Here is a 15511-nt window from a genome sequence, read left to right as displayed (position 1 = left end):
TTTGTGCCAGACGCCTGAGAGGCAGCGATCATAAACCTCTGCAATGGGTAGGGTGGGGGATTTCAGCAATAACTGGGAGAAAACCTGTCACTGTATTGTCTGCATGGACAAATTTAGCATGCTGTGAAATCTTCATCAAATTTACCCACCAGCAAAATTAGATAACCAACTTTAAGTAGTAAGGAATAGGGAGTTATGTCCAATTGAGCAGTGGCAATTTGGACAACACTGATTCTTCAGTGGGAAGATTGAAACAAAACGCAAAACATGATACAGAACAAGTAATGCAAACACTGATGAAACACACAGGTGGTTGAATAGGCTTTTATTACCAGAAGAAACAACTGTGCTTTAAAACAGGATCACATTTTGGTTGAAAAATGAACAAAATCAGGGAATTGTACATTAGAGCCAGGTGCTTAATGGAACTAGAAACTTAAGAGAGTTTTTGCTTTTATCTGATGGTGCTTGGAAGAAACACTTGTGTTCAGTTTTGTGAAAGAAATGTTTCCTATTGTTGAGCTTTCCTTTAGAAAGACGTATTTCTGTTTCACCGGATAGAGCAGTTGTGTAGCTATAAATGCATGGCAGGCTGTGCAGGACAGATCTTTAACTACACCTAGCCTTCCATGAGTTCACTGGCAGACAATTGGTCCAGGTTAATAAGGATTAAAACATATCAAATGATTCTGAAAAAATGCCTTAATGCTAGCCTTCCTAACCCCCCTGTTTTATCTGGAGCAATATGAGCACAGCAACTTTTGTTTGTAAGTGAAAGGGTAAACTTTACACTTCCATGCAGTCATGCCCATGTCCTGCTTTACTAAAAACTGGGGTCCTGCTTTACTAAACCCTGCTGTTCAGAAGATTCACACCAATATCCTTGTGCTCTGTAGGGCTGCGATGCAAAGCTGCAAATAATATCAGAGTGCCACACTATGGCTTACATGAAAGGGCCTGCCAAGGCATCATAGTCATGGTCATGTTTGTCTGACTGGGATGGCCACTAACACAAAATGATTTGCCTGGGGGTTACAAGTGAGTCTGTGGAGAAGTATAGATTAAGACCCCCACCCTGAAGAGTCCCAGAGTGACAGATTTTTGCCCTCTACCAAATGACGTAGCCTACCTCTGCTCGGTATCTGATAAATGAACTGCATTTCCAGCATGCAGCAAGGTGGAAGGCAAGTGCCATCCCGCTGGCTGCATGGCCAGCAACAGCCCCAGGGACAGAAGGCTACTGCACCAGAACAGAGGCACAGGCAGCTGGATCTGAGCGAGAAATCCAGGGAAAGTGGAAAACACTCCATGTCTAACAGAGGAAGTAATAAAAACAATCAGTCAAACCTGCCTGCAAAGCTGCAGGCAAGGAGATAGGCAAATGCTCCCCTGGCTCTCTTGAACTCCACTGACATGTTCCGAGGCCAAAACCGTGAAGGTTGAATTCAACAAACACAGAAGCACTGGGAGAAACTGCATTCAGAAATCTCCTTTGCTTTTTTACCTCTTTCAACCCTGGAATTTTACGAAGAGAGCACCTGGATATCGCTTCCCTCTTGCAGAGCGGAACATGAAATACGTGACAGCGCCGCACGGCAGGCACAGGCTGGGGGGCTGTGGCAGCCAGGGAGCTGCCGTGCCATTACGCAGCGTGCAGTGCTCACTTCAGGCAAGGGAGGGTTTAGAAAATGGGTATTAGGCACAACAAAGCATTAGAAAAGTGGATCATGCTGGTTTCTCATTGAGAAGGTTAATACAGGTGATAACAATTTACTAATTCTGGAGAAACTGAGGAGCAGAGAGGTGCGGTATTGGACATCCACCTCTGCAATGTTCACGTCTTTAAAATAAAAGGATTAGAAGCTAGAAAAGGATTAAAACTGAACCAGGCAGGGTGAAGTGTGTCTGCCAAGGATCGATTAAAAATCAGCGTCAAACCCACACATGGGGGAAAGAAACCCCTGTATAGAGTCAGGTCAGCAATGTATGTGATAATGTCCCTCTATACAGACAGCTGAGTAAAGAGCCTGTTTCTCTATAGACCAAAGGTTTTTCTTTATCCTTGCTTCTAGCCACGTTCCTCACTTCCTTTGCTTCGGTCCTATTAAAAACCCACCGCTTTGTTTGACAGACTGGAGCTGCCAGCCTTTTCGTCATGCTCCAGCAGGCTGGCTTCCTGCTGGTGGCCATGGTGAGAGCTTGCAGCTCACCAGCTCTCCCCAGCCTCGGGCTTCAGAAAAAAACACGTTTCTACTATCAAGGTTCTTTTTTCCAAGGATTCCCACCCAGTTATGCACAATGACATTTACCACATCACCTGTGACTGAAGCAAATGCATCTGGGTGCATTCCCCAGCATGGGGGCTGACTGGCATAGCCATTCCCTCATCCATGAGACCGGAATTTGTATCCTCCTGAAGAGTAGTCGTGTGCCACCTGCCTCATGGGACGCCCCAGTGGCACATGCTAAGTCCTAGACTGGGCTTGGGCACCAGCTGGGAGGATATGAATTGTCTGGGAGCAAAACTGGGATAGGGACTGCTCCAGGCAGAAAGATTTCGATCTCTGAGCTCTGCTGCTGGGGATGCTCCCTGCTTCTTGTAATACAGACACAGCCAGTGTCCATAGCACAGCCACAGGCATTACCTCAGGAAACTGAATAGTTTCTCACCTACTTGTATGTTAATGCTAAAATAAGAAATATCAAGGTTTGGGGGAAGTAAGCTGTTACATACTGGAAAGGGGTATTGAGAGAGGGTGATGAATTAGACTCAAGGCCTAAATCATTGGGACACATCCTGCAAGTGGCTGCAGGCTCTGTGAAGCAGGAAGGGCCAGGGGAGGTGGGAATGGTGGGGTGCTGGGGGATGATGCCTGCCAGGTGCTGGTGCTGTCCAGTGACACAAGCAAGCAAGGGCCAGGGCATCTCCATCGCAGCTCTGCACGAAGGCTTCTGCCTGATTTTGGCAGCCCTCTGCTCACAGCAACGCAGAGCCCAGAGCCTTGCTCCCGTGCTGCGGGTACGTGGGTCCTGCTCTCCACTGCAACAGACGCTGCTCTTCACATATGTGTCAGTGGCACCCCTGAATGTCAGCCCCAGTGGGGCTCAGCCCTTGTACCCTTAAATACCAACCTCGGTAGTCTTGACCCTTGCACGCCAAATGTCAGCCCCGTGGGCTCAGCCTCTGCCTGCACACAGCAAGCCCATTGTTGGGGATATTCCAGACCCCAGAGCGGAGAGAGGGCTCTGGTGCGGCTGGTCCAGCTCCCCAGCACCCCATGTTTAGCAGCAGCATCTGTCCAAGCAGCATGAGAAGCACCTGGGTCCGGCCACCACCTCACACAATGCTTTTCACTATGACTCTGGGGATTTCCACCCGGAGGTGTAGGCACTGCTGACTCCCATGGGGCAGAGCTGGGGGGTCCTGTGTGCTGAAACTCCCCCATGCAGAGTGGGGCAGCTCCTCTTCATCTCCCCACGAGGGCCGTGGAAGGGATAGCTGGTCTCCAGCCAGGGCAGTGAGGATGGCATGCTCCTCCCATTCAGCATGTCAGTGTCGGTCAGCCACACCAGAGGTGAACTGCTGGGATGTGGTGACAGCAAGTTGCTGCTCTAAGCATTTAATTTTTAATTCTTCTCAGGGCTTCTTTTCCACTGCCCCTGGTCCCGTGTTCCACACCACCCCACCCCCCCCCCCCCCCTTCAAGGGAAGGCTGCTGGCACCCATTTCTGGAGCTCACCGTGTTTGGCTGCATGCCTGACCATCAGGGACAAGAGAGGAGCGTCCCTGGCCAGCCCAGCTGGGTGCTTCCAGGAGCAACTTGGGAGCAGCCGCTTTCCCAGGTCATCATTTAAGGACAGGACACCTGAGTCAGCCTGAGGGCTGGGTCTGCATCCCCAAGCAGTGGGATCTGCCTGCACCACCAGGCCTGGGGCCAAGCTGTCTTGGGCTTATTTTCCCCTCCTTCTCCTTCAAAGGAGTATCCACCAGCAAGACAAACTTTTGGTCAAGTTGGGCTACAAAGACCTTGGATGGCAGGAGCACACTGCCTGCTAGGGCACCTTCCCACCGTGCTGGCCATAAGCACATCCCCCGTGTAGCTGGAAGCCTTTCAGGTATGTTCAGGCTTCCCCTTTGAAAGAAGAACAATAAACATTTCTCTGCAAGAGCAGCAGCAAGCTGCACAAACCCAAAGCTTGTCCCCAAGAAGCACCACTGAGGGCTGTCAGGAAGGAATCATCACGTTCATAGAAAGGAGGCAAAATTGCCTGGAATACTGGGAATTGCCACTTGCCTAGTAGTCTGGCATTAGGGGCAGCTTGGAGCCCCCTCGGTGCAGACACAAGACCGTGTGCAGCTGTCCGGCTCCAGCTGCAGATCCCTTCCTCTCCTCGCTCAAGCCATTCCTCTGCTTAAAAACGTTATTTTGGGAAAGAAATGAATAGTAGGAGCAGCACTGGAAAAGCACGGGGAATTCAGCAAACAAAAGAAAAGCTGCTATTTTCAAAAATGCCTCAAACTGGTAACTGTGGCTTGTTTTAACCCCTTCTCTCCCAGCTGCCTCTCCACTGCCCTGCCTGGAGTGCCATCTGCAAGTGTGGTGGGAGCCACGCGTAGGGAAGGTGTGTTTTACTACAGGCTCTCAGTACGGTAGCAACACCTCAGTGAACTAATAACTGAACAGATGGTAAACTAATAGTGAAATACACTTCAATTTTTAATCAGATACTTTGAATTAAGTGAGGTGGGGGTTTCTGCAAGGGTCCCTGTGTCTAATAAAAACAGCAAAAGTCAGGCAAGCAGTCACCCTACTTAGGGCTTCTGTCACATTTTCTCATAGAATCAGAATCATTTCGGTTGGAAAAGACCTTTAAGATCACCCAGTCCAACTTTCACCTAGCATCTCTGAGATAATTGCGGTTTTCTAATTAGGGCAGCACAAACATGATGTGGATGTGGTGAGTGGGGGGGGGTCTAACCCTGCACAGCAGCTCACTGCCTGTGGTTCGCAGAGAAAAGGCCATCACTGCTGCAAGAAAAGAAACTGAATCTGCCAAGACTGCAGATCCAGGTAAACATTATAAACTGATCTTACCAAAATCACCAAGACCCCCATGGAGGTGATGTGGAGTATGTTATACTGTTGTTTCATCAGCTCTCATTTATCCTTGCCACCAGTGTGACCAGGTCTGCAAGGTGTCTTTGCAGCTCAGGTCAGCACTGTCACGGCTCTCTTGGCTGTGGCATCCTGCACCAAAGGAAGGAACAGGTAACATCTAGGCCACCATTGCAGGCAGCTCTGCAGGTCCTCCTGACAAAAGCAACAAGCCACCTTCCCTCATGGGCTAAAACCTAGCAGAAGAGAGGCAAAATAAGAAAATTGGTGGAGCCACTGCCTTGATGATGCTGGAAGAAGAATGATTAAAGTCTGAGCTTGTGTTTCCAGTTCCTAAAGCGACACTGCTCTGCTTGAGTGCTGCTGTGTGTGTTGGCTGGGAATCTCACGGATGCCATGGAGCCAGCGGTAGGGACGGGGGCTGCTCTCTCACGGGCAATCTTGATTTCTGAATTGTCATAAAAGAGTTCATTTTGTTTCTGGAAGATGACTCCAAACACTGTTCCCTGGATTTTCCCTTCCAAGAGAAGTATGAGAAAATAAAAATCTATTTTTTGTTCAGAAAGAGAAGCGTTCCTCTTTTCACTGCCCCTGACCTTCCCAAACCCCAGCACTTCTGCCTTTCACTGAGCTTTGCTTCTCAGCTTTTACCTTAGCAGGGACAAGGGAGACTTCCTTGGCAGGAGTCACTCAGCTCCTTCATCAGACTCTGATGCTAGAGGTAAAGCAAAATGTAGACAGTCTTTGTGCAGAAGTGTCCGCTACCCAGCAGCTCTTCAATAACTCAGAGACCAAACAGTCCCCTACAGACCTCAGAGCTGTAAGTGGTTTAACATGATGTGCTGTCAAACATTACATGCCTTGCAACTCACGCTGGGGATTTTGATTAAGGAAATGCTCCAAAGAAGCAAGGAAGAACTGCAAATTCTGATAATGTTCTCAGTTTTTAGTAGTAATGTAATTGAAAGTGAATGGTGAAGTGAAATAATTGAAAGCGAAATCTGTGTGCTGTGTCAAATCAAGCAAGAGGAGACCCTGGTTAGGCTGAAAGAGTGTCCTTAGCCAGCCATAATTTTGCATTCTTCTTGTTCTCATCAGCTGTGAAATAAGTCTACAAAAATGCAGGCTACCCTTCAGATGAGACTGTTTTAGTAGGGTCAGAACGACTTTATGTGAAAAACCTCGCGCAAGATAAACAGCTCTGAATAGGATGCTTGACAGACAGGTCCAAAGGAAAACAGACAGTGTTTCTGCGGACATATAATTGCTCTAATTGGACCTGGGCTTGCTAAAATGGTGAAGTTAAAGAGGACTCTGCAATCATGCTGCCATTCTGCGCAAAAGAATACTGTTGTGATAGGAAGCATATAGCAGTTGTGGAAATAATAAACGGCTTTGTGCTTGCTTCCCCCTGGTATCTTGGATTTGCCATTAGGAACACACACACAATATAAGCAGAATATTTTCTTTAGAGTTAAAGGTTCTCAGAGCTGAATTCCTTCATGGCTGAAGTCTCTTTGAGTATTATTCAGTTGAAGTTAGACACTTCAAATGACCTGGATCCATTGTGTTTTTGCAGTCCTGGAGGAGACACAGAAAGTCTGTGTGAGGCATAATCAGGGAATCTGCCTGCTCTAGGTGTGAGGGAATTTAGCGAGGAAAGAAGCTGACTTTGACCTTCTTCAGCTTTAACTTGTCTTCTCTGGAGTGAAAGCCTGTAAACTACCTGATCTGCTCATCTTCATAAAACCTTCATACACCTAATCTTGGGTCTCTCCAAAACCTGATCTCTTCTATAATATGAGAAAAACCACGAAGCTCTTAAAGGCAGAATCTATGTCCTCCAGTAGCACGTACTGTGCAAGGGTTGACTGCGCAGTGTTTCTGCATCCCTATTTTGAACCCAGCATCCAGCAGAGGAAGCAGCCCTTTTAGCCACCCATACATCAGACGGCAGCAGAACGACAAAGCATCACTGTTAATGTAGGAAGCATTTAGCTTTCCTGACCCCTTCAGGCAGCTCTGTTTGACAGGAGTGTTGGCTGGCCCGTACGGCAGATGCCCAGGGACACTGGGCAGTGCTGCCAGAGGTCCCTGATGGGGCAAACCCAGCAGTGCAGGAACAGTGAAAGCAGAACGGCCAAGCAGCAGCAAGCCTGCCCCAGCCTCATCCTGCTATCCCCTGGTCACTTTGTCCTGTCCAGGGCTCTCCTTTGCCCACTTGCCCCATCCCACCCGGTCCATCGTGCCCCTGCAGCAGGCCAGCCCAGCTCTGACCCACTTCCAAGGCCCCGTTCTCTCAGTGGTGAAACTCAGTACACTAAGAGGCTTTGTGACAAATGTGGCAGGCATAAACCTGTCTCAAAGCTTTGCAGCCCCAGTGTGCACCTGCTTCCATGCACAAAGCCAGCTGAAACACTGCTGCTCCTCTGGAGTTCCTAAGTAAATGTGCAAAAATATGGGTGTGATGCTCAGGAGCTGCCCACCTGCAAACGGCACTCACAGAGGACTCCCCAAACAAGGCCACTTATCCAGAAAGAGCCAACCTGGCTTATTGCACCCTCCCTGACAAAAATACCTTCTTGGGTCATCTGCAGCAGCACCCTGCAGCTCCTGCCCTTTGCTCACATTGCAAATACCAGACCTAGGTTGCAAGACATGCATCACCTGAAATGTGAGCAATGGGGCAGACATCCTTCCCTGCACCCAGAGAAAGTGCCAGGGTGTGGGTGGGTGCAGGAAGGTGGCCCTGGGCAGGTACAAAAATGGTCTTGCTTCTCAGAGCACACTGCGGGTGACAGTGTCCCCAAGTCACTAAGAACCATGTCACCAGCCAGCCTCTTTATCCATGCAGTCTTGGGTTCAAAGTCAACACTTCTCCTGCCCTGCCCTGACTGGAGGAGTGCTGTGACTGTCTCTCAGCAGGAATGTGAGAGATGTATGGGGACATCAAAGCATCAAACATGGCCCACACTCAGCTTCTGCCCCCTCCCGATGCCAGCTTTGCTTTGTGCATCAGAGGCTTTGCTCCATGTACGGGCCTATCCAACATCCCAACAAGATGGTGGGAAAAACTGGCCACGGATGAAGCTCTTCAAAATAGCGTCTCACACAAAAATAGACAGGGTTTATCAACACAAACCCAACTAAAAAGAGAGGATGTCTTAATTTCCAGCTAATGTGTCTATGATAAGCCAAAGATTGTAACAAAAATAGTAAAAAGAGTAAGGATGGACATTGGTGAGATTTATGCAGCTAAAACTCTGCACAACACTGTGAACATGTCCAGCAAAAAGTCTTGAATTACAATACAAGAGAAATGGAGCTAAATGGAGACCTCATCCTCTGCTCTCTCCTGTGAGAGGAGGTATTGCTGGGAATTCCGGGCACTGAGCAAATTAAAACCAGCATTTCAGCCCAAACTACAAGCTTCTCGGCTTTTTTGTGTATAAATCAGATCCTTACATTATGTCAGTGTCATTTTGTGGCTGAAAGCAATTCAGCAACTATCAGCACAGCCAGACTGAAATTCAGCAGAACAGGATCTGAGCACTTCAGCTCTTAATGATTAGATGTTTCTGTGGAAATGAATCTTACAAAAAAATGAAGTTCAGCAGAAAGCTGACAGCGTGTAGAGACCGCAGAAGGGAGAGGAACTCTACAACTCGGCCTTTACATTTTCCACCTATAGGATTTCAACATTTGTTGAAGTTGTAGTGAGGGCAGCTTCTTCACAGTGCTCCCTCTGGGAAATATCACATTCAGCAATTCCTGAATTACAGTTTCTAATTATATTTTCATACTGTAATGCTGTCTGAAATGCAAATTTGATGACAGAATAATTCAATACATGTAAAATAATTACAAAATTACTGTTTCTGAAACCTCAGCTCATACTCCCTGCTATTTAAGAAGATAAATTTAACAGCAGCAAAAGTACAGCCAAAACATAGTCTATTTTTTTAACTGTTATCTGACTATAAGTCTTCACAGATTCTGGCTCACCATGGAAGATTATTTCTAAAATATGACTACCAAAAACATTCCAGAGTTAGGATTTTTGTTACTTTAGCTTGGAACCAACAATCAGGTCAACTTTTTTTTTTTTTTTTTTTTTTTTTTACATTCAGAGTACCATATGCATGGCATCTGCATTTAATTGGAAAAGCAACTGTTGATTAAAATGTCAAATCTCTACTGCAGCTCAGCTATCGTTTAAACCAGTTGTTGCTAATGTTGATGATGCAGGACATTAACACAACGTAATGATTTTTAGCAGGGTAGAAATGAACTTCTGCAATATGTAATTTAAGAGCCTGAAACTCCATACTGCTATGTCAGTTCCCAATGTCTGATGATTCCTGCCCCCATACAAGGGATTTTATTACCCCCTGAATTATTATCTTTAGTGCAACTAGGACCTTTAAAAAGATGTCAGAAACCTCATTCTGTTTGAAAAATGCAGGAAGGAGTCAGTGCTCTGCGTTGCAAGGTTTTTTTTAGGTTGTATTATGCTGATAGCCTAAATTTAGACTGTCATTGCCCATCAACTCAACCAGATCAAGGTAGAGTGTGTTATTATTACTAGGCTAGAGGCACCCACAGCTCGCGTCTGGTTTTAATTTCCTTGGCTGTATCCAGCTGTGTGAAAAGTGACTCAAGGAGATCGCAGTCCTGGTTTTAGCCAAGGTCTCTCCTAAGGTGATGTGCTCTGGTTCCTCAGGACCTGCTGGTCTGCTCGCCCTTCTCCATGGACAAGGAGGTTGTTGGAAGAGATCATCTCCTCCTCACGTGCATGCAAGGGGGTGTCTTTGCAAATGATATGAAGGCTGATGGGAAGTATGAGGGTCAATCTGGCCTTCCCAGAAGAAGGTGGAGTGTCACCAAGCCTGTGTACATGTCATTTTTTTCTCTCTTTTAAGTCAGAGGATTTCAAGTCCAAGTAAGCTGGCAGTCTCATGGCTGTGGCATTGGGCAGAAGATGAGGGATGGGCTGCAGCCACCTTCCCCCTCTCTCAGCAATAGGAAGAAACCTACAGGCTGTTTGTTCTTTTGTCATGGTGGCTGAAACCATGGTGGGGCAGAGGTGGTGGGATGCTTAGCATTACATTGCCTGGCAACTTCGCACACTCCCAAGGTAAAATCCAAGTGTTTGTTGAAAGGGTTTGCTGCAGAGCTGACCAGCAAAATTGAGAGCATGAAATCACTAAGCAAAGGCATGCAGCCCCGAGACAACCCTCACACACTGTCCCCTGCCCTTCCCTTGAGGAAGAACCTCTGCTTTTTCCTCCAGTCGCAGACTCTGGCATTGCCCGTGACCTGCCTGCCTGCCTGCATCTTGGCCATCCCCACCTCCAGGGCTCCAAGTAGCCCGGGCCAATGGGAAGCTCAAATCCCCCAAAGACTCGGCTGGAGGAGACAGAGCTGGTCACTCTGCCAAGCAGGACACATCCTTGTGCAACCTCAGTGGCACTCACCAACTTCCCCAGTAATACTGCCCCTCAGACCTCTTGCCACAATATGTCCAGGACCCTTCTGGTAAAACATGAAGCAGTTTATTGTTCTCCTCTCTCACGTCAAGTTAGTGCTTTTTGAAGACTTGCTCAGTATCACTAAAGCGAGATATATCCATCCTAGCTAGACATGATGAACCTATTTTTAAAATACTGCTAATTAATAGCTCTTGAGCAGAAGTGGCATCAATTATTTTTCCCCTTGCAGGTGTTTTCAAGGCATCGAACTCACCAGGACACTGTATTCAAGCCTAAATAAATGAGATGAAGCCCCAGCCCTCACCAGGCATCACTGCCACACTGACGACTCAAGTCAAACCTGGCAAGTGACTGCAGTTAGACATGGAGCCAAACCCTCCAGACGTGAAGGTGAATGACTGTTCTTGACTGGCAGATGCTGCTTAGTGCAAATCTGTCCCCTTACTCCATGCCCCCATAGAGTAAGCTGGTGAACCAGCAGATCTTGGAGGACAGTGAGTCGCATTGACTGCTTCCCCCTGCCCTCCTCTCCTACCCCACTGCTCAGACACTAGGGAGACTCACATGCAGGTGGGGGACCACAGCCGAAACACGTCTCCCCATGCCATCCAAGAAGCAGCTGTGCCCAGCTCAGCCTGAGACGCCAAGAGCCCACTCCCCACAGAAAGACTGCACTTGGGGTGCTAACACCTCCGCACCGAAGCCGAGAGGCTCCTGTAAACCTTGATGAGGAGCCAGCCAAGTTTCTCATGCACTGATGCATTGGCATCAGGTGAAGGATTTAACAAAGAAAATCTAAAATATTTCAGCCCCGCCCCCCCAATTGATATTTTAGGTACAAGAGTTAAATTGGAAAGAACAGATGAGATAACACCAAATGAAATGGTTTAGAGGGTTCAAATGCATTTATCCTTGTTGCTCTGTTAAGAATGCCAATTAAGCCACAACTTTCCTTACAGAAGTGCTTTCAGTTTTAATCTCTGCCTTGGCTCCCTTTCTGAAACAATTACTTCTGCTGCATTTGGTAACATTAGAATAATTTTTATAGATTTTTTTAAACTTTTATTGCTCCATGTTTCAAATTGTTTTGTAGCCTCATGATTGTTTCAGAGTGGCAGCTGCTTTAGAAAACCATTACCATTATCAATAAACCTTTTGAACTTTGGGAGGAAGGGAATCGGAGTATTTAATTAGAGAAGATAAGAATGATCTAGCATACTTTTCCAGGAAACAACAGACACGATGCTTCAGCTGTAATTTGTTCTTAAAACAAATCTATATGTTCCCACACAAACAAACTCAGTCTGTAGCACTAAACTTCTTGAGCCCTGCGATCTTCTTCCCCACAACAGCCCCCTTGGAGTAAGTGCAATACAGAAACAGACCCCAATCCCCTCTTGTTTTTACAAAAGACCCAAATAGCATTTCATTTTTCATTTACTGTGGTGCTGTTCATGCTGCAGTTCTTTTTTTAGCTATTCTGACTGCTCTCAACCTACAACAGAAAAAAAAAAAAGGCAAAAACCAAGCCATGTGTGTGCATGTGAGAAAAAGGGTAAAAGCCTGTGTTACAGCGATGTTGCTCTCTTGGCATATTTCAGATAATTTTTCAGGAAGCTCTTGATCCTTTCCTCTGTAAACACTATACAGTCAAGAGTGCTGTGTGCCCCAGGAGAGGGACCAAAAGCCTGTGGAGTGTGCAGGCTACAGGGACTCCGTGTGAACAAAGATGATTTAAAGATTCAAACTTTGGGAGTTGGATTTCAAGCTGTTCCTAGCTGCATCAGCTTCTGGCTTCTCCCTCACTGCACATGTTGGGCAAAAAAACGCCTGAATTGGGCAGCATTAAAAAACTCCAAGTCCCAACAGAAGTATAAAGCTGTAGAGATGCCCAAATCAACACAATACCTAAACATAATTTCTTTTAACTCCCGAATGCATTAGCCTAAGATTGCTCATGTTCATTTATATTCCTAAAGTGTCAGATGAGAACAATATCATTTTATTCTCTTTTCATGGATCATTAATCCAAATTTAACTCTGCTTTGCAGTCTGCACACAGAATTAGTAACTGGAAGCTGCTTTGCATTTATCTGATAGTGCCGGGCTTGTTCATCAAGGCAAACTTCCAGCCAAAACAAACAAGTGAAAAAAATATCAGTCGCGATAAGCCGCTTTCTATTCTATTTCTTTTAAAGGATGAAAAAAAAAAAAAAATAATACCTGACGAGAACATAAAGCAAACGGTTACCTCACACTGCAGAAATGCAAGTTTTTAATAGTCCATGCTCTGGCAGCCCCTGAGAAACAGCAGCGGCGGTGGCGGCGGGGATAAATCCAGCATCCACTGGGTTCTCACAAGGCTTTGACTGCGCGGCCGAAACCGCAGGCTCTGCCTCCAGCTGACGTCAAGGCGGCTGTCACATGGCCAGGCGCAAGCCCAGGGAGCACTGGTTGTCCTGGCAACCCCAGCACTGCTCTGAAATTATTTCAATAGGTCATCTGTCATACTGCGCGCACATTGGAACCATCACGGGCGCCCGGACAACCCAAACACCAAGGGCTGGCTAGAGCTGGCTGTGCCGAGGGGTTGGTCCCATCGCCGACGCTCTTTTAACCCTGTCCCCATAAGAAAAAGCACCTCCCTCTTCCTCTTCCTCCTGCATCCTCAGCTTCCAGCAGAAAAAAATCCCCTTACACACCTGGCTTGCTCAAGCAAAAGGGCAAAGGCACTGCCTTCTGCATGTACTGGGGCACCTCGGCGATGCGTAGCCAGGCGCTGCACCGCCTCGCTAAAATTAGGGTCTTTCAAAATGACACACAGCCGAGATTTTATTCATAGCCACCGAGATTCACATTTGGTTGCCAGCATCAGCAGTCCTCGCCAAGGCAAGGAGGGGCGGCAGCCACGCGGGGCTGCAGGCTGGACCCCAGAGGTGTCCGGCCAGCTCAGCCTTGCGTCCCTGAGCCTCGGCCACCGGCCCTGCTCGCCTGCCTGCGATACTTCTCCTGCTGCTCCCAGCAGAATGTCCTGGGAATGGGGACGAAGCAGTGCCTGCCTCCGCCAGGCTCCAGCTCTCACTTCTGCAGCCTTATCCTGCAGGCAGAGACACAACACCAGTGTCTCAGGTTTCCTTGTAACTCTAGCTAAAATCCACTCCTTCCCCCAAATTTCCTTTTTTTTCCTCTCTGCACAGCATCTTACCAGAGCCCACAGCACCTGCATGCACCAGGGGCAGGACACGGGAGAGGCCGGGAGCAGGGAGAGACTTTCACCTGCAAGAAGCAGGGAGGAAAGGCAAAGTGTTAGCAACCAGAAAAATACTCCTGTGCTCATCTGAGTCAGTGCTGGTGACTGGTGCACTAACTGGCACCCAGGATATGAAATATCAGGAGCCAACACCAATAGATGGTGAAAGTGGAAGCAGATGTAAAGCCGTATGGGATCTGCAAATGCAAACACCAGGGCATCCTCAGCTGAAGCCTTTGCAACAGACAAAAGAGAAAATATTAAAAATGAAAAGACAACCTGGGATGGGGCATAAAGTGGTGCTGGGGAGGGCTTCCCCCCATCCAGGGCAGAGGGAGGATGGTGGGGATGCGGGAGTGGCTGGCAGTGGGGGGACCACTGAGCCCCATCACCCTTCCCTACATCCTTCTCCCAAGTGCAAGAGCACCAGGAGCTTGGGATTTTTAGCTCAACATTAACAACAGCCAACGTTGGTTTATGAAGCATTTAGTGAGACATGCATCTCTCTCTCCAGCACAGCTTATAACCCACCTTTCCAGCACTGCTGCCATGCTGGAGATTCTCGGGCAGTTCATACTAGGGGCAAAACCCTCTGGGATGGTGAGCTGCCCCCCAGGCCTCAGTGCAAGGCAGTGAAGAGGGCTCAATGAGTTATTACAATAGAACAAGGCAGCCCCCGCTGTCTAAAATTCTTGCCTTAAAAAGAAAATATTTACAAGTAGCCAAGAAACCTGTGACCATTTAACAGAGCAAGAATAATGATGAATTCTAAAAACCCCACTGATTACTACATGTGTTACATATAATCACACATATTAATCCAGTATAGAAGGCTGAAACTTCATGTCAACACCCACCAACAGACTCTCACTGTCATATACAGAAGTATTTTTTCACTTAATGGCAACGTCTGCACAATACAATGGGAAGTTTGGGATTGCAGTTTAAAACGACACCCCTCAACACTGCGCAGTGCGTTGCTTTCTGTCAGTCTGTCAAAGCTGTGTGCACCTGGGGGAGATTTTAAGGGGTTCAATTCTTTGAAAGTCCCTTTCACAAAAGCAGACAATAAAACATGTGTGTTTTAATGCTCACAAAACATTTCAATAGCGGTTTTGCTGATGCCCTAAAGGGCTGGCGGAGGCGGCCGGGCAGGGTCCCCTGGAGCTCCCCACAGCAGCCACCCGGGGACCTGCGCCTGCTCTGCTCCCACCGAAGCCTGGTTCTCCACACCTACAGACACACGGGTGTGCAGAGCACCTCTGTCCTCCAGCATAAAAATAACCCTTTCACTCGCCTTTACGGGTTATTTCTGCTGCAGGGTGAGAGCCCAGGGGAGTTACTAAAACATGCACGGTGTTTATAAGGATGTATTAATTATATGTTTTGAAGGTTATAATTTTCAGCCAGTTGAAAGATGCTAAGCAAAGAAAAAATCTAAGACCAATGCTCTCAAAAACATATGATAATAGCAGCCTAAAGCCTGCTGTTCCCAGGGCTCAGCAGAGGTCTTGCTGCATCTCCCTGCTGGAGATGACACCTTCACAGGGAGATTTTCTGAATTTCTGACTGAAATCTCTACTTCTGCCCAGCACTTGCTGTAACCCCCAAAGCCTTCCAGCACTTGGGGTAAGGGAGACCTTATGCCACAC

The 15511-nt window shown here is 47.4% G+C and overlaps 1 protein-coding gene across 6 annotated transcripts in view; it reads right to left on the bottom strand.

The window, feature by feature from the left end:
- Positions 1-13015, bottom strand: part of NCALD (neurocalcin delta) — a 60754-nt gene extending 47739 nt beyond the window's left edge. For 3 of the 6 annotated variants that reach the window (XM_055704780.1, XM_055704781.1, XM_027803846.2), the window contains exon 1: positions 12833-13015. The gene's annotated coding sequence lies outside the window, so the exon portion shown is untranslated. The remainder of the gene's footprint in view (positions 1-12832) is intronic. The other 3 variants (XM_027803892.2, XM_027803944.2, XM_005431824.3) reach the window with 2 other exon arrangements.
- Between the last annotated feature and the right edge of the window lie 2496 nt (positions 13016-15511).

Source organism: Falco cherrug, chromosome 3 (assembly GCF_023634085.1).
Source record: "Falco cherrug isolate bFalChe1 chromosome 3, bFalChe1.pri, whole genome shotgun sequence".
NCBI lineage: Eukaryota > Metazoa > Chordata > Aves > Falconiformes > Falconidae > Falco > Falco cherrug.
Note: the sequence above shows the minus strand (reverse complement) of the source record. Positions and strands in the feature narration are given on the sequence as shown.